The sequence below is a fragment of the Dendronephthya gigantea genome, unplaced genomic scaffold (genome assembly GCF_004324835.1).
Source record: "Dendronephthya gigantea isolate DGI-Jeju-01 unplaced genomic scaffold, DenGig_1.0 000003F, whole genome shotgun sequence".
Classification (NCBI taxonomy): domain Eukaryota; kingdom Metazoa; phylum Cnidaria; class Anthozoa; order Malacalcyonacea; family Nephtheidae; genus Dendronephthya; species Dendronephthya gigantea.
In genome coordinates this window covers 2,089,417-2,105,584 of record NW_021163013.1, presented here as the reverse complement: position 1 = coordinate 2,105,584, position 16,168 = coordinate 2,089,417, and the positions used below count along the sequence as shown (strand labels likewise).

General features: G+C 36.7%; 1 pseudogene; it reads right to left on the bottom strand.

The window, feature by feature from the left end:
- Positions 1-3,107: 3,107 nt before the first annotated feature.
- LOC114539625 lies at positions 3,108-12,414 on the bottom strand (annotated as a pseudogene).
- Positions 12,415-16,168: the final 3,754 nt, after the last annotated feature.

Sequence of the window (16,168 nt, the reverse complement as noted above, 5' to 3'; positions counted from 1 at the left end):
GGCTAGTATCTTCAAAATTATTGCACTAAATCAAAAAACTTTTTTAATATATTAACTAACTTTTTACATTCTTTTCAAATGAGTAAAGATTCCATGAGTGATATAGGCACTTTAAGCTAAACGGGCTTGATTCAACCGGTCCCAGTTACATTGCTAATACATCAAAATATGAGCTGATATTAATTATCTGAACTAACCTATATATGTACGCCATAATCCAATCATACTAGCTAACATATATAGGCATTGAAATAAACTTGCATAATTTTTCATATTGCAACAAGAGTGCCATCCTATTGCCTATCAAGGGAATTTATTACTTAACTTATTGAATTTTCACTCAAAGACATAGAGATCCGTGGAAAATATCAATTCTGTAAAGTTATTTGGAACTAATTTTACTGCCATAGCCCCGAGTTTCGGATGCCTCCAAAACAGATCCACTAAATATATGGCAGATTACCAGAGCTTTTTTATTTCGCAATGTTAATTTATACGGCATTATTTTTACGAGGTGCTTTTTAATCCTCAAAGATCATGTTACCAAAAAAAAATTCTCATGAAATCATTAAGTCGTGAATTAATATTATTAAACTGAGCGTCTGTTTTATACTGCAGTTTCATCCCGAATTTCCAGTACACAACTTTTACTATTTTCATAATATGGAACAGAAAATGGTTTGAAGTACAACATACCATCTCGGTAATCATGTTCGACTTCGTTAATTGTATTCAGTATAGTTCTATCACAATTTCTTTCGTTGAAACTCGATACGGAGTCGACACTTGATCTATAATCGTTGCAAAATATTCCAGAGTCCTGCGGTTCAACCTTTCGTCGCATATCAGGATCTAGTGCAAAATCAAACGATGTCGAACGATCTGCCGAACCATCGCTGTTGATTGAGCTTTTCAAAGAGTGCCATTGCCTTCCAGTGTAAGCCAAACTTTTCGGATAAATATTCGGATATTTAGAATTAATACTGTTTCCGCAGAGACGCTTATTCTTCGCAATTGATCCAACGTCCTTATTGTTTTTTCCACAAGTTGTATTTGTCAATTCTTTGTCCATGTTTATTGTCTGTTGACTGCTCAGTGTAAGGGGATTAGATTCGTTCATTGGTTCAGTGGTGGAATTATGATTATTTTTTTGAAGTACAACCTGTTTCATGACGTTTAATTCATGGTGGTTATCTCCATTTACTTGGTTTTTGTGTTCTGTATTTTTGCTCTTATCACAATTTGATTCACTGTTTGGATCGCTATAATTCAAAGATACACCGTTTTCTATACAAAGAGGCAATGATTGGTTCATCAAACCATTTATTACAACATCTGCATTTTTTCTCGCGGTATTTTCCATCTTGGGTCTTTTATCAGATTTGAAAAGTAACGTGTCATCTAAAACTTCACTACGGTTTTTAAAATGGTCTTCATGTCGAGCACTTTCAAATGGATCGTTTTCATTTTGATCACTTTTATTTCCATCAATGAGTGTTTTGTTCTTTTGTGGGCTATTCCCAATCAACTCCTCGACCAAAATTTGCTGAATATCTTCATTTTCATGTTCTTTGGTATCATCTTTTGGTTTACACCTGTCATTCTCATCGCTGTGTGTTGTTAAAAATTTACTACTTGATAGTTGGTTTTTACCGATTTTCATCCGACGAAGAGCGCTGCGTTTGTTAATCATGTCCGAAGCACATTCTTCCTGTCCGCCCTTGACAAGTTTTTCATCATGAAAATGATGCTTGTCGTCGTCTTCCGCTTCCGAACCATTGTAATGTTTAAAATTGTTATTTGGACCAGGACCTTTGTCCTCACTTTCATCACTTTCACTATCGTCCGGAATTTTATCATCTCGTCCACGGAAAGACATCAACGCTCTTTGTCGAGGCAAAGCAGACGAGGGATGGCGAACGAACTTGTCGAAACCCACGTTTAGACTTGAATCCTTTTTCGAGGCCAATGATTTGTGATAGTTTGCTAAAGTCTCATGTTTAGACTCGTTGCTAGCTTTGTCTCCAATCGTTTTATTTACCTTAATCGTCTCTTCCGTAGTCCGCCTTTCGTCGATTTCGACAAAGTCTATCTCTTCACACCTTTTGTTTTCTCGATAATTTGGCATAAGATGCGGGATCGGTCTGGAATGAGGTGAAGCTTCGGCAATAACAGTATCACTCGAGTCAGTTTCTTCCATTGAGCTAGTTTCCTCGTAGTCTCGTTTGACGACGGGGGATTTATTCACTTTCTTTTGATTGAGGTCATCTTCTTGTCGAAAACGAGAGTCTATTCTATCTCCCGGAAAGTTTAAAGTTTGCAGATTTGGACAACTTGAGCGCCTAAAGAAACTCGACTCAGAGAAACATTGATCATCTGGGAACATGGACCTCGAACTAATGCTTGAAATTGGTGTGTTGTTAAAGCTGGTCATACTAGTTTTACGTGACGTTTCTTCGTCTGCTGTGCTTACTTGGGATGATATTGATGGTGACACCTGAAGCAAGTTCGACTGCAATTTATCAGGCGAACATTCGATCCTATCTTGCTTTGATTGAGCACGGCTTTCTCGACTTTTTGCAACCTTTGCTTGCCATCTTTTTCCAAGGAATCCCACCACAAATACGCTTCCTCGTCGGCCCATTCTACCTGGAAGATTCTTTCCTGAAAATCCAGGATTTGTTGCAGCTAAGGAGGGTGCACTAGTTGATTTCTCTACAGTGTAATGACCTCTTTTCAGTTTCCTTTTGGTTTTCCTCTTGCTTAATTTCCTGTGTGATTTTTCACTGCCTTCGTCCTCGTTATTTGAACCGCTCATTTGGGAGGCAGATGAGTTACAAATAATTTCGATTTTTGGTAAGGCAAACTGGTGTGAAGAACTTTGCTGTTGGTGCATTTTGTCTTCGTCACTTCCACCTTCTATTTCGTCTTCATCGAGTTCAAAATTCAAAGGGACTGTGCTCGACATATGTTCACCCTCACCGTTCTGCTCAATGGCTTTATTCTCGTACGCTGCTTCGCATGTGTTCGAATTGTTTGGTTTCAAACACTTTATCAAGCCTTGAAAAGGCTCATCTTCTCCATAAAGGGATATCGACTTACGATTATTAATCTTTGAAGACATCTTTCTGATTTGTCGCATCCTCCGATCGCCTTGCGCCAACGTTCGTGCGGCCTTCGGAATTTATCGCGCAATCATCGGAACCCCTTTTGGGAATTTCGTAGATATCGCTGCCTGAAGCGTCATCTGCAGTTTTCGATACATTGCTTTGCTTTCGGTTGTCAAGATTTCTTCCTTGATCAAATTGCCGCGGTCTAGACAAGCGTCTTCCTTTCGGACTCGTGGGTGGCTCGCTGCTGTCAACAGAACTCCCAGCCATGTCTAAAGCAATTTTAGGCCAAGTTCGCACGCATGAAACAGGACTCACGTAGCTTGCGTTCTCCGACATTGCGCTCAATCTGAGCTTAGTTGCCCTGGAACCGACGAACGGCTCAATAACTTTCAAAGCATTAGCAGCTCCGATGACAAGTGGTCGTTTTCGTTGGGGGGACCTTCTGTTTCGCTTTAGCATGAGAGTAGTAGAGTGAAAAGTTGCTCACAATAACAGGTATGGGCAATGCTATAGTAAGAACACCGCATATAGCACATGCCGTGCCAACAAGCTTGCCGGTAAGTGTAACGGGCACGATGTCGCCATATCCCAATGTTGTCATGGTAACAACTGCCCACCAAAACCCTGCCGGGATGCTTGAAAATTTATTCTCTTTTGATTCATGCTCGGCGTAATACATCAAAGTTGAAAACACTACCACACCAATGCTAAGAAAGAATGCTAGCAAAAAAAGCTCACTTAAGCTTGATCTCAAGGTGTGGCCAAGGATTTGAAGACTATAAGAGTGCCTTGATAGCTTAAAAACTCTGAAAACCCGAATTAAACGGATAATCCGCAGAGCAAGTATAGAATTCATATCGGTGTTTGCAAGGAAAAGTTGGACATAAAATGGAATAATTGCTGCGAAATCCAGCCAGTTCATGATCTGTTTCATAAATTTTCTTTTGCTCGGGCAAACTACGAAGCGTATCAGTAATTCTGCAGTAAACCACACCACACAGATGATTTCGCAAATGTGAATGACTTGATGTTGAATTGATGGTGATTTCGAGAAATACTCCATGGTTTCCAAGCACGACGTTATCACAGATGTGATGATCAACAGCATGCTCACCAATGCCATTATCTGAAATAATACCAAAAAAGTTTTAGAAAGATTTTTTTATCCAACACACGTTTTTTATCCAACAACACTACTATGGGAAAATTTTTACATGCTAAACTGTATCATATTTTTTATATTTTATTATTTTTTTCTGTGTAGCATAGCCAGCCTGCATGATAGTTTAGTTCTATACTATGTTGAATATTTTGGTGTTCATTCACTGTAAAACAATAAATGAATTTCTAAAGAAATGAATAATGATAATAATAACTTAAAGTTTATACATAAAAGGACCAATTCATCAGGCTAGCTACGCCACTGTGTTTTGCATAATTTCGAGAAGAAATGGAAAATACTTCCGATTGCGATACTAATCAATTATTGGACGAGGTGGAGCAAAATATCGTAATTTGTCGGTGGCGAAAAATTATCCAAATAATTGATCTACCAGCCGCCGATAAATCACGATATTTTGCGAGAACCAAGTTCAATAATTGTTTTATAATTCACTTATCTTATTATTTTTTTGTATTTTCCGCGTTTTTTTCTTCCAGTAAGCAATACAACTAATTTTCCGAAAGTTCAGCAAGGCAAGTAGCCATTATATTGTTTACAAAATTGAATCAAATGCGCATGCTCCGAGTATTATTTGTAGCTGGAGCAACGTTATTTCATCCCGCAGTACACCTTCATGTTTTCCACCCGCGTGTCACAGGTTGGTTGTCGAGTTCAAAACAAAAATCTACCAAATCCAAAGTAAAGAGAAGAATGGACACTTTGTTTGGACAGACGATAAGCCCGAACTTCTAAATGTTGTTGTTGAGTATATGCATGACGCATGTAAGAAAAATTGTGTATAACCCGATACTCTGACATTTTGGATATGTTTCTCGGCGATTCTCGCGTAAAATACTTTCGCGAATGCTAAAAGGATTTGTGAAGATTTCACTCACCATGAGAATAACCTAACAACGACTTATTTGAGGCTAACGTAGCAGTATAAAGTTGAGCATAAGCCACAAGACTTGATACAAGCCTGGTTAATGTGGAAACGATCTGATACGTGACGTCATCCGTTATCCGGCAAAGTCGTCAACACGTATCCGCTAAGACGTCATTTTGAAATTCTTCCATCCTTGAGAGCGTTTTCAGATTCTTCCGTTTCAGTGGATGAAAACGCCGGATACGTGTGGACGGTACTCGAGACCGTAAGAGTATTCTTGCGTTTTCAAATTCCTCGGCGGCATCGTGTGGACATGGTGTGCATGTTCACAGTTCTACAGTGTACTCGCGGGGCAACACGTTTTTGTATTGTACGTGGTTTGTATTCCTTCATTTTCTCAATATACTTTACATCTCAAAATTTACCTCTGTTAAAGGCCTTGTTATATGCCCGGTATGCAAGGTTTGTGTAATTATACAAACAGTTGGAATTTTTTCAAACAATTCTTTTAGGCTTTGCTGAAAATATGCGAGGCACTGATTAACACTTTTCTTCTAATATTTAGTACAAATTCTTTTAAAACTATCATTCAACAAGGTAAAATTCCATTTGTGATCACAGAAACATTGAAGATGTAAACCGAGTCTTACTCGGGATAATTTTTCTTCCATCTTTCAATGCAATTATTCTTTTCCATCTTTCAATGCAATTATTCTTTGAAGGGTTCAAGAGACTGATGTAAATGAGTGAAGAATTTTCAAAAGTATATGTGTAAAAAACGTCCATGGATTGTATGTAATAAACACTAAACTGACAAAAATTTTGTCGTTGCCAAATTTACATCTCTTAAAAGTAGAATACTGCAAGTTGTACGAAAAATTGCCCCGTGTAACAGGGCCTTTCCATTTTAATTATTGCACGTTTTCGCAACTATTTTAAGGTGAAACTTCTCTTCCTGGGATACACTATATAAGATGACGTCGAATATATCCTGAGCATGCAGGTGCTTATTTACACATTCGAAAATGCATAATATGCCTTTAACTGTTAATGCCTAAAATTTCGCACTTAGTCAATTATAATCACGGCTCTTGCAATCTATTTGCATACAGCTGCCCTCATAGGGGGCATGAAAATAAAGGGAAACAAAAATTTTTTAAAATAATAAATAATATTTTAACAATTAGTCACCGAAAACGAGGTGATTGTTAGCAAGCCTGTATTAACTGTATGAGTCGAAGAGAAGGCAAATAATTATACTTTTTTAAAGTTCAGTTTTCAGCCTATATTTAGCTTATTTTAAAGAATTGATACCAATATTTGAATGATTTGAATATACTACATAATACATATGGCATAATATAAACGCTGAATGATAAATATGAATTATAGCCTATTTGGAAATGCTAAATTATAAATTCGCGTTGCTATCTAACACACTAGCTGTGAATATAGCAAACACGCTTTAGCCGCATTAGAACTTATCTACAGAATTTCCAAAAGTGTATGTAAATATAATATGATTATATTTCACTCTGTTCGATGAAATCATATCATTATCAAGGAACAACAGACGCGCGCGTCTTTGCTCTCCCACGTTGCATGCTCTTACTCTTAGTTCTCCCAATTTTTTTATTGTAGACAGCGTCTTTTAGCTATATATAGCGAGCATCAGTTCTTTCCATTTCAAAAATCTCGATTTTATATTTTGTTATCACCTCAACCTAAAACTATATCATAATATATCTGAATGTGATTTATAGCTGCGTCACTGTTTCTCCTGTATTAGATATAGTTACCTCGATAGATTGTGTGACAGTCAGATTAAAAAAAATTAATGGACGCGTCAAAGACATAGACAATCAGTCTCAACAGCTTCATGTTTGCGGGATTGTAGAAGATTAGCGTCGTTTTTAAAAGACAGGTTAAATGATTGTAATGATTTGTATTTAGGGGATAAAAATACAATTTGTCACACCGTAAGTGGCCAAATCTTAAATTATTAAGCATCACAGAAGAAATGGCAATATTTTTTATATATATACCTATTAAGTTTAAATAGCTACAATGTCAATAAAATATACCCTTGATTGCACAGTTGTTTGAGTGTGAGGGATTGTAAGCCGTGCAATGTTTTATTTATCCAACTCCGTTTATCAAAAGACAAACCCCCCCCTTGAGTCTCAAACACAGTTGTTTAAGGGGATTGTAAAAATTTTAGGCTGATTTAAGTTCAACTACTGAGCATACAGTTAGCTACATGTACTCTATTAATTGCAGGATGAACAGTTCAGAATAGGCATCTTAGTATATATAATGATATAGTTTAGTTTAGTTTAGCTTATTTTATGTCTCATCTTGTGGTAACACAGGATCATTAAGTGATGATCCTAAATAATAAAATAAAAAATCGCTTAAATATAACATCGCATGTACACGCGAGGATATAATCGACCCACTAAAATCGCGTACAACAAAAATCGTGTCGTGTGCGCCAGGCTTTAGAAACAAAATAAATGAGAGCATAATTTATGTAGTTTATATAGTTATTGAGAAATACTTCAACAACTTCTTTTCACTCGCATTTAATCTTTTGCATGGCTTATAGTTAAAAGCTTACCCTCAGCGGCGTGGCTATAGAACGATATTTGGGGGCTGTCTATTTTTATAAATTAGTTCTGTCCAACGGATTTATTTTCTAAGATCAATGGTTTACAATAGAGGGCAGAACTGAATATATGAATAAACACCCCCTAATTATCGTTCTTGCTGCATGTGGCCCTAATCTAATATGTCGGTTCAGCCAAATAATTATTTATTATTGTATGCTACGTCATTACGATTCGTGCACGCATGTATTTATCAGCAAATACCCAATAGGAAGTAAATACTATATACATTTTATGGAATAAAATTGGCCATAAGGAGCACCTAATTCAACTATTATAAACTCACCCAACATACGTGCATGGGACGCGTTTTATCTAAGCGACGAAATTTTCAGAAATTCAAAGTAAATAAAAACGTGTTATGAAAGGAGCTTATTGCAGATACGACGAAGATAAATCAAAATGTATCCGCGCTTCTAAATCATGTCAAAAAATGTAAATCAGAATCAAAGTTATCCGACAGAGAGAAACAAAAATATTCGACGCGTTGGCGGTCGTCTCCGGTACGTGTGGGCTGGAAAGACACGAGATATTTTCGTGATAAACAAACGCTTATCATGCATCGATGACGGGGTGTGCATTTTTCAAATTAACCTCAGAATATTCCGGGATTTAATATTTCTGAACTTGGTTTTAAATCACATTGCTTGGAGAAGCTTTGCAGCGTCGTAAATATACAAGAAAACCAGCGTTCCGACCTTCTTTAATTTATAAGACGGATCCTTTGACCAAAACACAGAGACTTCGAGCTATTTGTAATAGAGATTTGATAAAAAAAATTAAAGTTATTGAAATACACTAGAATGTCGTGGACCCTTACATGGTTGTCAGGGGCCGTTTATTTAAGACTTAAATCCTGTTGTTATATAGGTTCTGTGTATTTTAAATGTGATTGGTTCATTCGTAGTCACATGACTTTAAATAATTGTAATGTTTCCCGCCAGGGAAACAAGTGAAAAATTGTTGCCCGCTTCTGGTAATAACAATGTAAAGTGGGTTTTTTTAAACGTTTTTGTTCCTATATAACAAAACACTCAATGAACACTATCTCGGGAAATAGTGAGTTTTGTTTTTTCTCAAGTCTTAATGCTTCCCTCGACGACATTCAGACTCTTGGGAAAACAAAACTCACTATATTTCCCTCAGGAGCATGCATACCTTAAGTGTATATTATTTGAGATTGAACGAAGCGTGAGAGCATTTTCGGGGCATTAACAGACCAAAATTGGACGGCTTATACCCAGAATCATTTTGCATACTCAAAGCCATTCCTTGGTTTGATTTCCCTCCACCGTGCATTAAGGAAAATGGCAAGGAAGAACATTCGGGAATGTTTTTCTAGTTTCTTCAAATTATATCATTGTTTTCGACCGAACTATAGTTTTATCAATGTTTACCTTGACCGAGAGGGCATGATTAGCTATTATATTATATTTATTTCAAGTGTTTACGACTTTCGCACTCAATTATATTTCAGTTGACAGTTTTGAAGTCATGCAGATCATTTTAAAAAAGTGCAGACCCGTACTGTTTTCGTCTTTAACAGATATTTTACAAAGCAATGTAAATAAATAATATCCGTCTAGTTGACCAATAGATGTTCCTATTCCCTCTCCATTCCGCTATACTATGCACAAGAAGCGATAAACGCCTTTTAGTCATTCAGTCCGCCAATATATGAATCATTGCCTTTGTCTATATATCATGTAAAAGCACTTTTGCCTGTTTGAGAAATTGCTCATCACAGCAGAAAATTCAGCAGAAAATTCCTCGCTTGAAATATAAGGTTCAAATTCAAAAGGATCTATACTTCAAAAAACTAAGCAGTTCTGATGCAAAAATTGACTACATTTATATATGAAGCAATTTTTACCATTTAAATTACATAATTATTCGATGAACCTTTTCACATATATACAGGGGTCGCGTTCATGAAAGTTGCTTCAGCCTAACGAACAAGGCAAATTTATGTAAAGCACTGGGACAACATTTGCTCGTGTTGAGTTTTAACACATCATGCAGCTTGCCTCATGACCCCTGTGGACTATCCTTCCTCTTGCGTTTCATTATCCAAACAAGATGGAAAACGAATCATCAAAATTAATATGCATTATTCTACTGTCTTAATTTTCATTTTTATCGTTCCAATGCCAGACACATCATTACAAGAATTTTCGGTCGTGTAATTAAATGTGAATTAGTTAATTCACCTTTACTCTAAGTGTGAAATTTATACTGAATCATAATGATTTAAACTCCTTGCTATTATACGCATGGCTCTGGACACCCAACCAACAAGATTAAGACAAGTTTAAACTTATAGCATATAGCAAAATGATATTTAGAGCTCAAATAGTACTTTCAATTCGTTAAATATATTGAAAAGCATCGTGAATCTGGTGAATCTACTTTGTTTTCTCCAAACTTAGAAAGTGATATAATTATCTCGCTGGAAGACTATTTTAGATTAACCTATAAATAGGACTTGCCCTGTCTTAGACCAATATTACTCAAGCTACTTAAGTTCACTGTCTTTGCAATAATATTGCTTAATTCAAAAGCATCGTCAATCTAGTACTTTGCTTTCTCTAAACTTATAGTAAGTTATATAATCGTTCTCGCTGGAAGATTATTTCAAATAAAACTATGAATAGTACGTGCTACTGAAGTGTATTGCCTTTGCAATATTGCTTAATTCAAAAGCATCGTCAGTCTAGTACTTTGCTTTCTCTAAACTTAGTAAGTTTTATAATCGATCTCGCTGGAAGATAATTTGATTTGAATAAATGAATAGTACGTGCTCTGATTCAGACCGATATTACCCCAGCCATACTGAAGTGCAATGTCTCTGCATTAATATTGCTTAATTTACAATGATTGGAAGTGAGATAGTGATAAAAAGTGACTTGATACGTGATCTCCAAACTATATACTTTCGAGTCCGTTTAATATTTAATTCTACTTTACGCATGCTACGCCTCGACCTGTTTCAAATTTTGCATTTGAAAATAAGTTAATTGCACCGTAAAGACTCTGCAGTTTTGGCTCTTTCTTTCGACTTTTAATTGATGTGAACGAGCAAATAAGTCACTGTTGTGCAAATAAAGGCACTTATACTTCCGAGTAATCAAACTGTCAACTCGCTCACATCCGTCAAAAGAGAAAATCACATTCAAAGTCGAGGAAGTATGAATTGCAGTTTACAAGTGTGAACAGAACTATTATAAAAGCGTGATTTCCATGTAGGTCATGACTGACCGTCGGCTATGCCTCTTATCTGAGAACAATGAAGGATATAGTGCTTTTTTATTCTGAATAAAATATCTTCGTCAGAGGCCCAAAACAAAACATCGTCGACTGTCTGTGATGAACTGAAAAACACCCTTATAAATTGGTTCACTAATTCCCGAATCATAGATGCGTGGCTCGGCCTTGTAGATCACATGTTGTACATATACTGTACATGTTATTGCACTTCTTATGTTGTGTAGTGCTCAACTTACAATTATTTAATATTTATACGAAATATTAATTGAAATTAAAACACAACGACATGCATATATATAACTTCATCATCTATATAATATATACAAGAAGAACCCGGACTTGGCATTATGTATGACATTTTGATGAGGTTTCGCGTTATTAAAAGAGTGAATATCGAGTAATATAAACTTAATAACATAATATAATATAAAATATAAATTGATGAATGTAAATATATAAAAGAAGCTTGCATGGATACGCTAACTAGATAATCGCTAGTTTACGAAATATCTATATTGAATAAATGTACAGCATTTAGTATCTAACGTGTTTTGTACGAATAATCTTGTTTGTTTAAGACGGTTATTTCAAGCAGGTAATGAATCATGTTTATGTAAAGAACGTATCACTTTAACTGAGTTCGCCTTCGTCAGCGTATTTTAACCGAATGCGAGGCGCCAAATCATAAACAAAATCAAAAATTTTGAATCAGAATAATTTCTAACATATGTTCCACAAAATAACGGCGCATTAAAGATAATTATTACCTTTGCAGTCAAAGAGCTCGACGGCTCCTCCAAAGTTAGCCATATTCTTGACTTATACCTGCGTAAAACCTGTCTGTAGCTTCGCAGAGGTAACCCGTCCTCTCCTTCGTCGTGGAAACTATATTCGTGTTCGCTCGCAGCTTCTTCTACGATCTTATCAAATGAACTAAGGTTCGCTTGGGCTTCCCCGTGCTTTTTTATTCATCCAACAGCATGTCTCAATACTAGCGTCTTCTAGTCCCCAAAAAGCCAGTTCCTCCTCGAAGATCGGTCCACAAACGTCGTTCGGGCAGTGCAGTTTTCCCGTGCGATAGTAGTTCAAGATTTGAGCAAAAACCAAGGGGTGACGGTCGAAAAAAAACTCACCCGAATTTGGATCAAATTCAGGCATTTGCGTCGGATTATTGTTCGTTAATGAGTGCAATCGTGAATCAGGTATGTTTCTCAATGTGCCGACGTAGGTCTCATGCCTTAAACCGCCAACGTTGAGAATCACTTTATTCCTTATTCTCACAAACCGTTCGTTATCGTCCCCTTCGCTACGTAACATTTTATCAGAGGAGTTTGCTTCGGCAAGATCGATTAACTTTTTTCGTTTACATCACTCGTATATTCTTTATTCCCGGCTGAAATGGCGAGTCATAATAAAGTTCTGCTGATTTATTCAATTACAACTTAGCTAGTTTTAAATTCATATTTACAACTAATGACCTGCTGCTGGAAAAAACGAATACGAGGTGTCACTTTAGTTGCCAGATGTTTTTCCGCTTTTCCATTGTAAGCCTTCTAATCACCGATATTTTCTTTCTCGATATTTTCAGCTGGCGAGGACGGATTTGATTCTCTGCGCGAGTTTTATAGTTAGACAGTAATTTTTTCCCCAAAGCAATACTTCGCTTTTACATTTACTGTAAGGTGATCAACATGTTTATCTTTGATATCAAAAACTTGCATGCGTAGCGGCTCTGTCGTCCACTTGATATCATCGATGCGCATGCGCATGTGGGAAACATCTGCCATTCATAGTCAGTCGGAGGCTAATCTCAGTAATCGTATTCAAAACCTGTTTATATTTCTAGTATACGTGAGTCGCTACATTTTCTCAATATTTTTAGTTTGCCTTTTACTTCTAAAAACCGGGCATGTGGGAGTAATAATTTTGACTTATTTAAGCGTAATCCCACACATGGGTTATTCTAATATGACTCGCCAAAATGACTCGCTCCCTCCGATAATGTTCATTATTCTCTTATCGTGCATGGAATCACTCTCAGCGCTACTCTACATGTAGTTTATGGCTAGATTTTTACATTAATTTCGATGACGTTTCATTTTAAGTATTTCACCCTATATTTACATTCATACAATAAAAAATATTGCGTTCTTGGTCAAGATGTGTGCAGTATGTTTGACTATGCTTATCATTCTGTTTTACCCGCTTCACTCGATAGCCTTTGCAAAATAATCCTGGTTTAGACCACGCATATTCATTTTGACGCTGTCGAATCGAAGTGCGATGTCTCACGGCTATGTTCAAGTCAAACTGTGCATGGCCATGGGCGTTCGCATTTGTGCAATTTATTTTTTACCCGAGACAATTTATTTTGCCACAAATATCATGATGTTCTGTGATGTTTATGCCGTAGACGCAGGAAAAATCAGATATAAATTAATGATATTAATTTTGAGCTTTTCATCAATACATGGAAACGTCAGTATGACGACATCATCAACTATGAAACGATTGTCTTTATTCATAACATTGAGCAAAGGCTGACTATTGGCCCGATAGACATCGCGTATTTGTGGTCGGAATAAATCAACCATGGCAGACTATATGCGGTACTGGCCGAAAATTTTGAAGAGAGATGAAAAAAATAAATTTCTAATGGGCATCATAACAAATACGTCTGCTTGGGACTCGATATTTGAATTAACATCAGAGATGATGCATCATAACGATGCATGTTTTAACGGGTTCATTTCATGCGGTTGTTGATCTATAGTCGTGGGTCGTGGGTTTGTTTTCGTGGGTCGTGGGTTTGTCTTTGTGGGTCGTGGGTTTCCCTTAGTCACCCGTGTGTTTGCGATCGTGGGTTTCTGTTCGCAGTTGAAAGACTGTGTTTGGTAAACTAAAAAATATATTGCATTGGATCTCTTACTCTTGCTAGCTCGAGGAACCATAAAAAAGAACATTAATCTGATTCAAATTTACTTCTAGAACAAAGCTAATATAATATACAATATAGTATAGTATCATTAGGTTATATAAGATATTCAAATTATGCGTCTCGCTTTACATCAACTTTTAAGGCCGGCGCACACTAGAGCTATGTGCTTAGCAAAAAGTAATTCGTGGCAATTGGCGTAAGCCAGTTGCCCTCGTGTGCGGGTGACTTTTCAGGCGACTTTGGTCATTCGTGCCACTTACGGCAAATATCTAGCATGTTTGATAATTTCTGCCTCGCGTGCCGAAATCTTTCCGTGTGCGGCAAACTGAAAGCTATCTGCTTATGGATTGTCTTAACAGAGCATGCGTAATATACGAAAGTATACATCCAATATAGCGGTGCAAACAAAGCAAGACGTGAATTGGTGGCTGTGGCCACATTGGAAGACAAACTGGTTGATCTTTGGCCAGAATACAGGTGTTTATACGATGTGAATTCTACAAATTTTAGAAACAGAGAGAAACGGGAATGCGCTATTGCAGAAAGAAATAACTAGTACGCTTTCTCAAACAGGTAATATAACTAGGTGACAGGTAATTGAGCTTTATTTAAATAGGGGGTACTTTTTATACACTCTGTAGTTGAGTGTTGCGTTTTTTTAATACGCCCTGTAGTACATTCAAATATTAGCATACGCACTGATATTCTCCATCCAGATTATATTAAGACTGTAATACACGTCAATTGAATATTAGGACTTTCAATCTTCCTCGTTCGCTCTAATTAATTAAATTACACCTTCCCCTTGACATTGCTCGGAAAACGAAGAGCTGCAGTCACGATTTCTGCCAGCTGGTTGAAAGAAGTTGTATTTTTCGCAACATTCCCGGTTAAAGGTTAGGATTAAAAAATCGTTTGTTTCTGTTCTTTAATTGTTATCCCGAAAATTATTGCTCTAGTTTTGGTCCTGCGTTGAGTCGAGACGTTTACCAGGATGGACAAATCCAGCGTTGTTCCACCGGGACATTTACACCCGGGCGTTGCTTTTTAACACGGGAAAATAGAAATATAGAGAAGGTCTTAATTGTACTACCGGACCGGTTCTATTGTTTTAGCTAAAGCTGTTCTTAATCTTCTGAACTCTATTACCATTAGTATTCTTGTTATTAGACTGTCATGTTTATCGCTTCATATTTGAACATACGAGACAATTATTAAGGCGTGCTTCTAGAGTTTTCCGGCAATTTAAGAATCTCAACATTGCAAGTGAGTGGATGAGACGCGATGAAAAACGGCCCAGTACCATATAAACAGAATGCAATAAATAGTATAGAAATACATGCTGGGATCCCGAGCATCGTCCCGTTCCGGCTTTGATACAAACGTTAACATTCCTTACGCCTGCCTCGTGAAATTAAACTTGTATATTAATGTAATTGCGCATACAACATCTACCACAATTAAGCTCTTCGGTTTGATGCACCTTTGAATGCTACACCTTTGAGCGGCATACTTTCGCCGCTGACAGTTCCGATGGCATTTGGAAACACTTTATTACTATTCATTTTCTTGAGATTTGGTATTTTATTAAATAGAGTCTCACAATTTGTGGTGACAGATGCCCCAGTGTCACATAAAAATGATTTCAGTATGTTACTTACTTGGCCTTGCACGAATGGGCAATTATTACGAATATTAAATGTAATATGGTTAGAATTAACAGAATGCATACTTGCTGATGGGACAGAAAATGACAGGATCTCAGGTCAGAATTCAAAACAACAACACTCGATTTTTTATTCATTTCTTTACTTCCTTTAAATGACAAATCAACTAAATCATCACAGATTGGTACATCTGTACAAGGTAAGGGACATTGTTCTGTATAGTACTATGGTGACTCATTCACCTCCAAATTATCTGCACACATTTTGTTTACTGAACTTAATACATTCTTGGAAACTGTATTACAATTCATCTTTGGAGGAATACCCTCTTCATATAGTACATTGACAGGCTCATCTGTGGATAAAATCAAATCAATACGTATAAGATCAGGATGTATACTTGTTCCTAATTCAATATCAAATGGGAGGCTGGCCAAATCATTCTTTTCTTCTCTATTAACTAGTG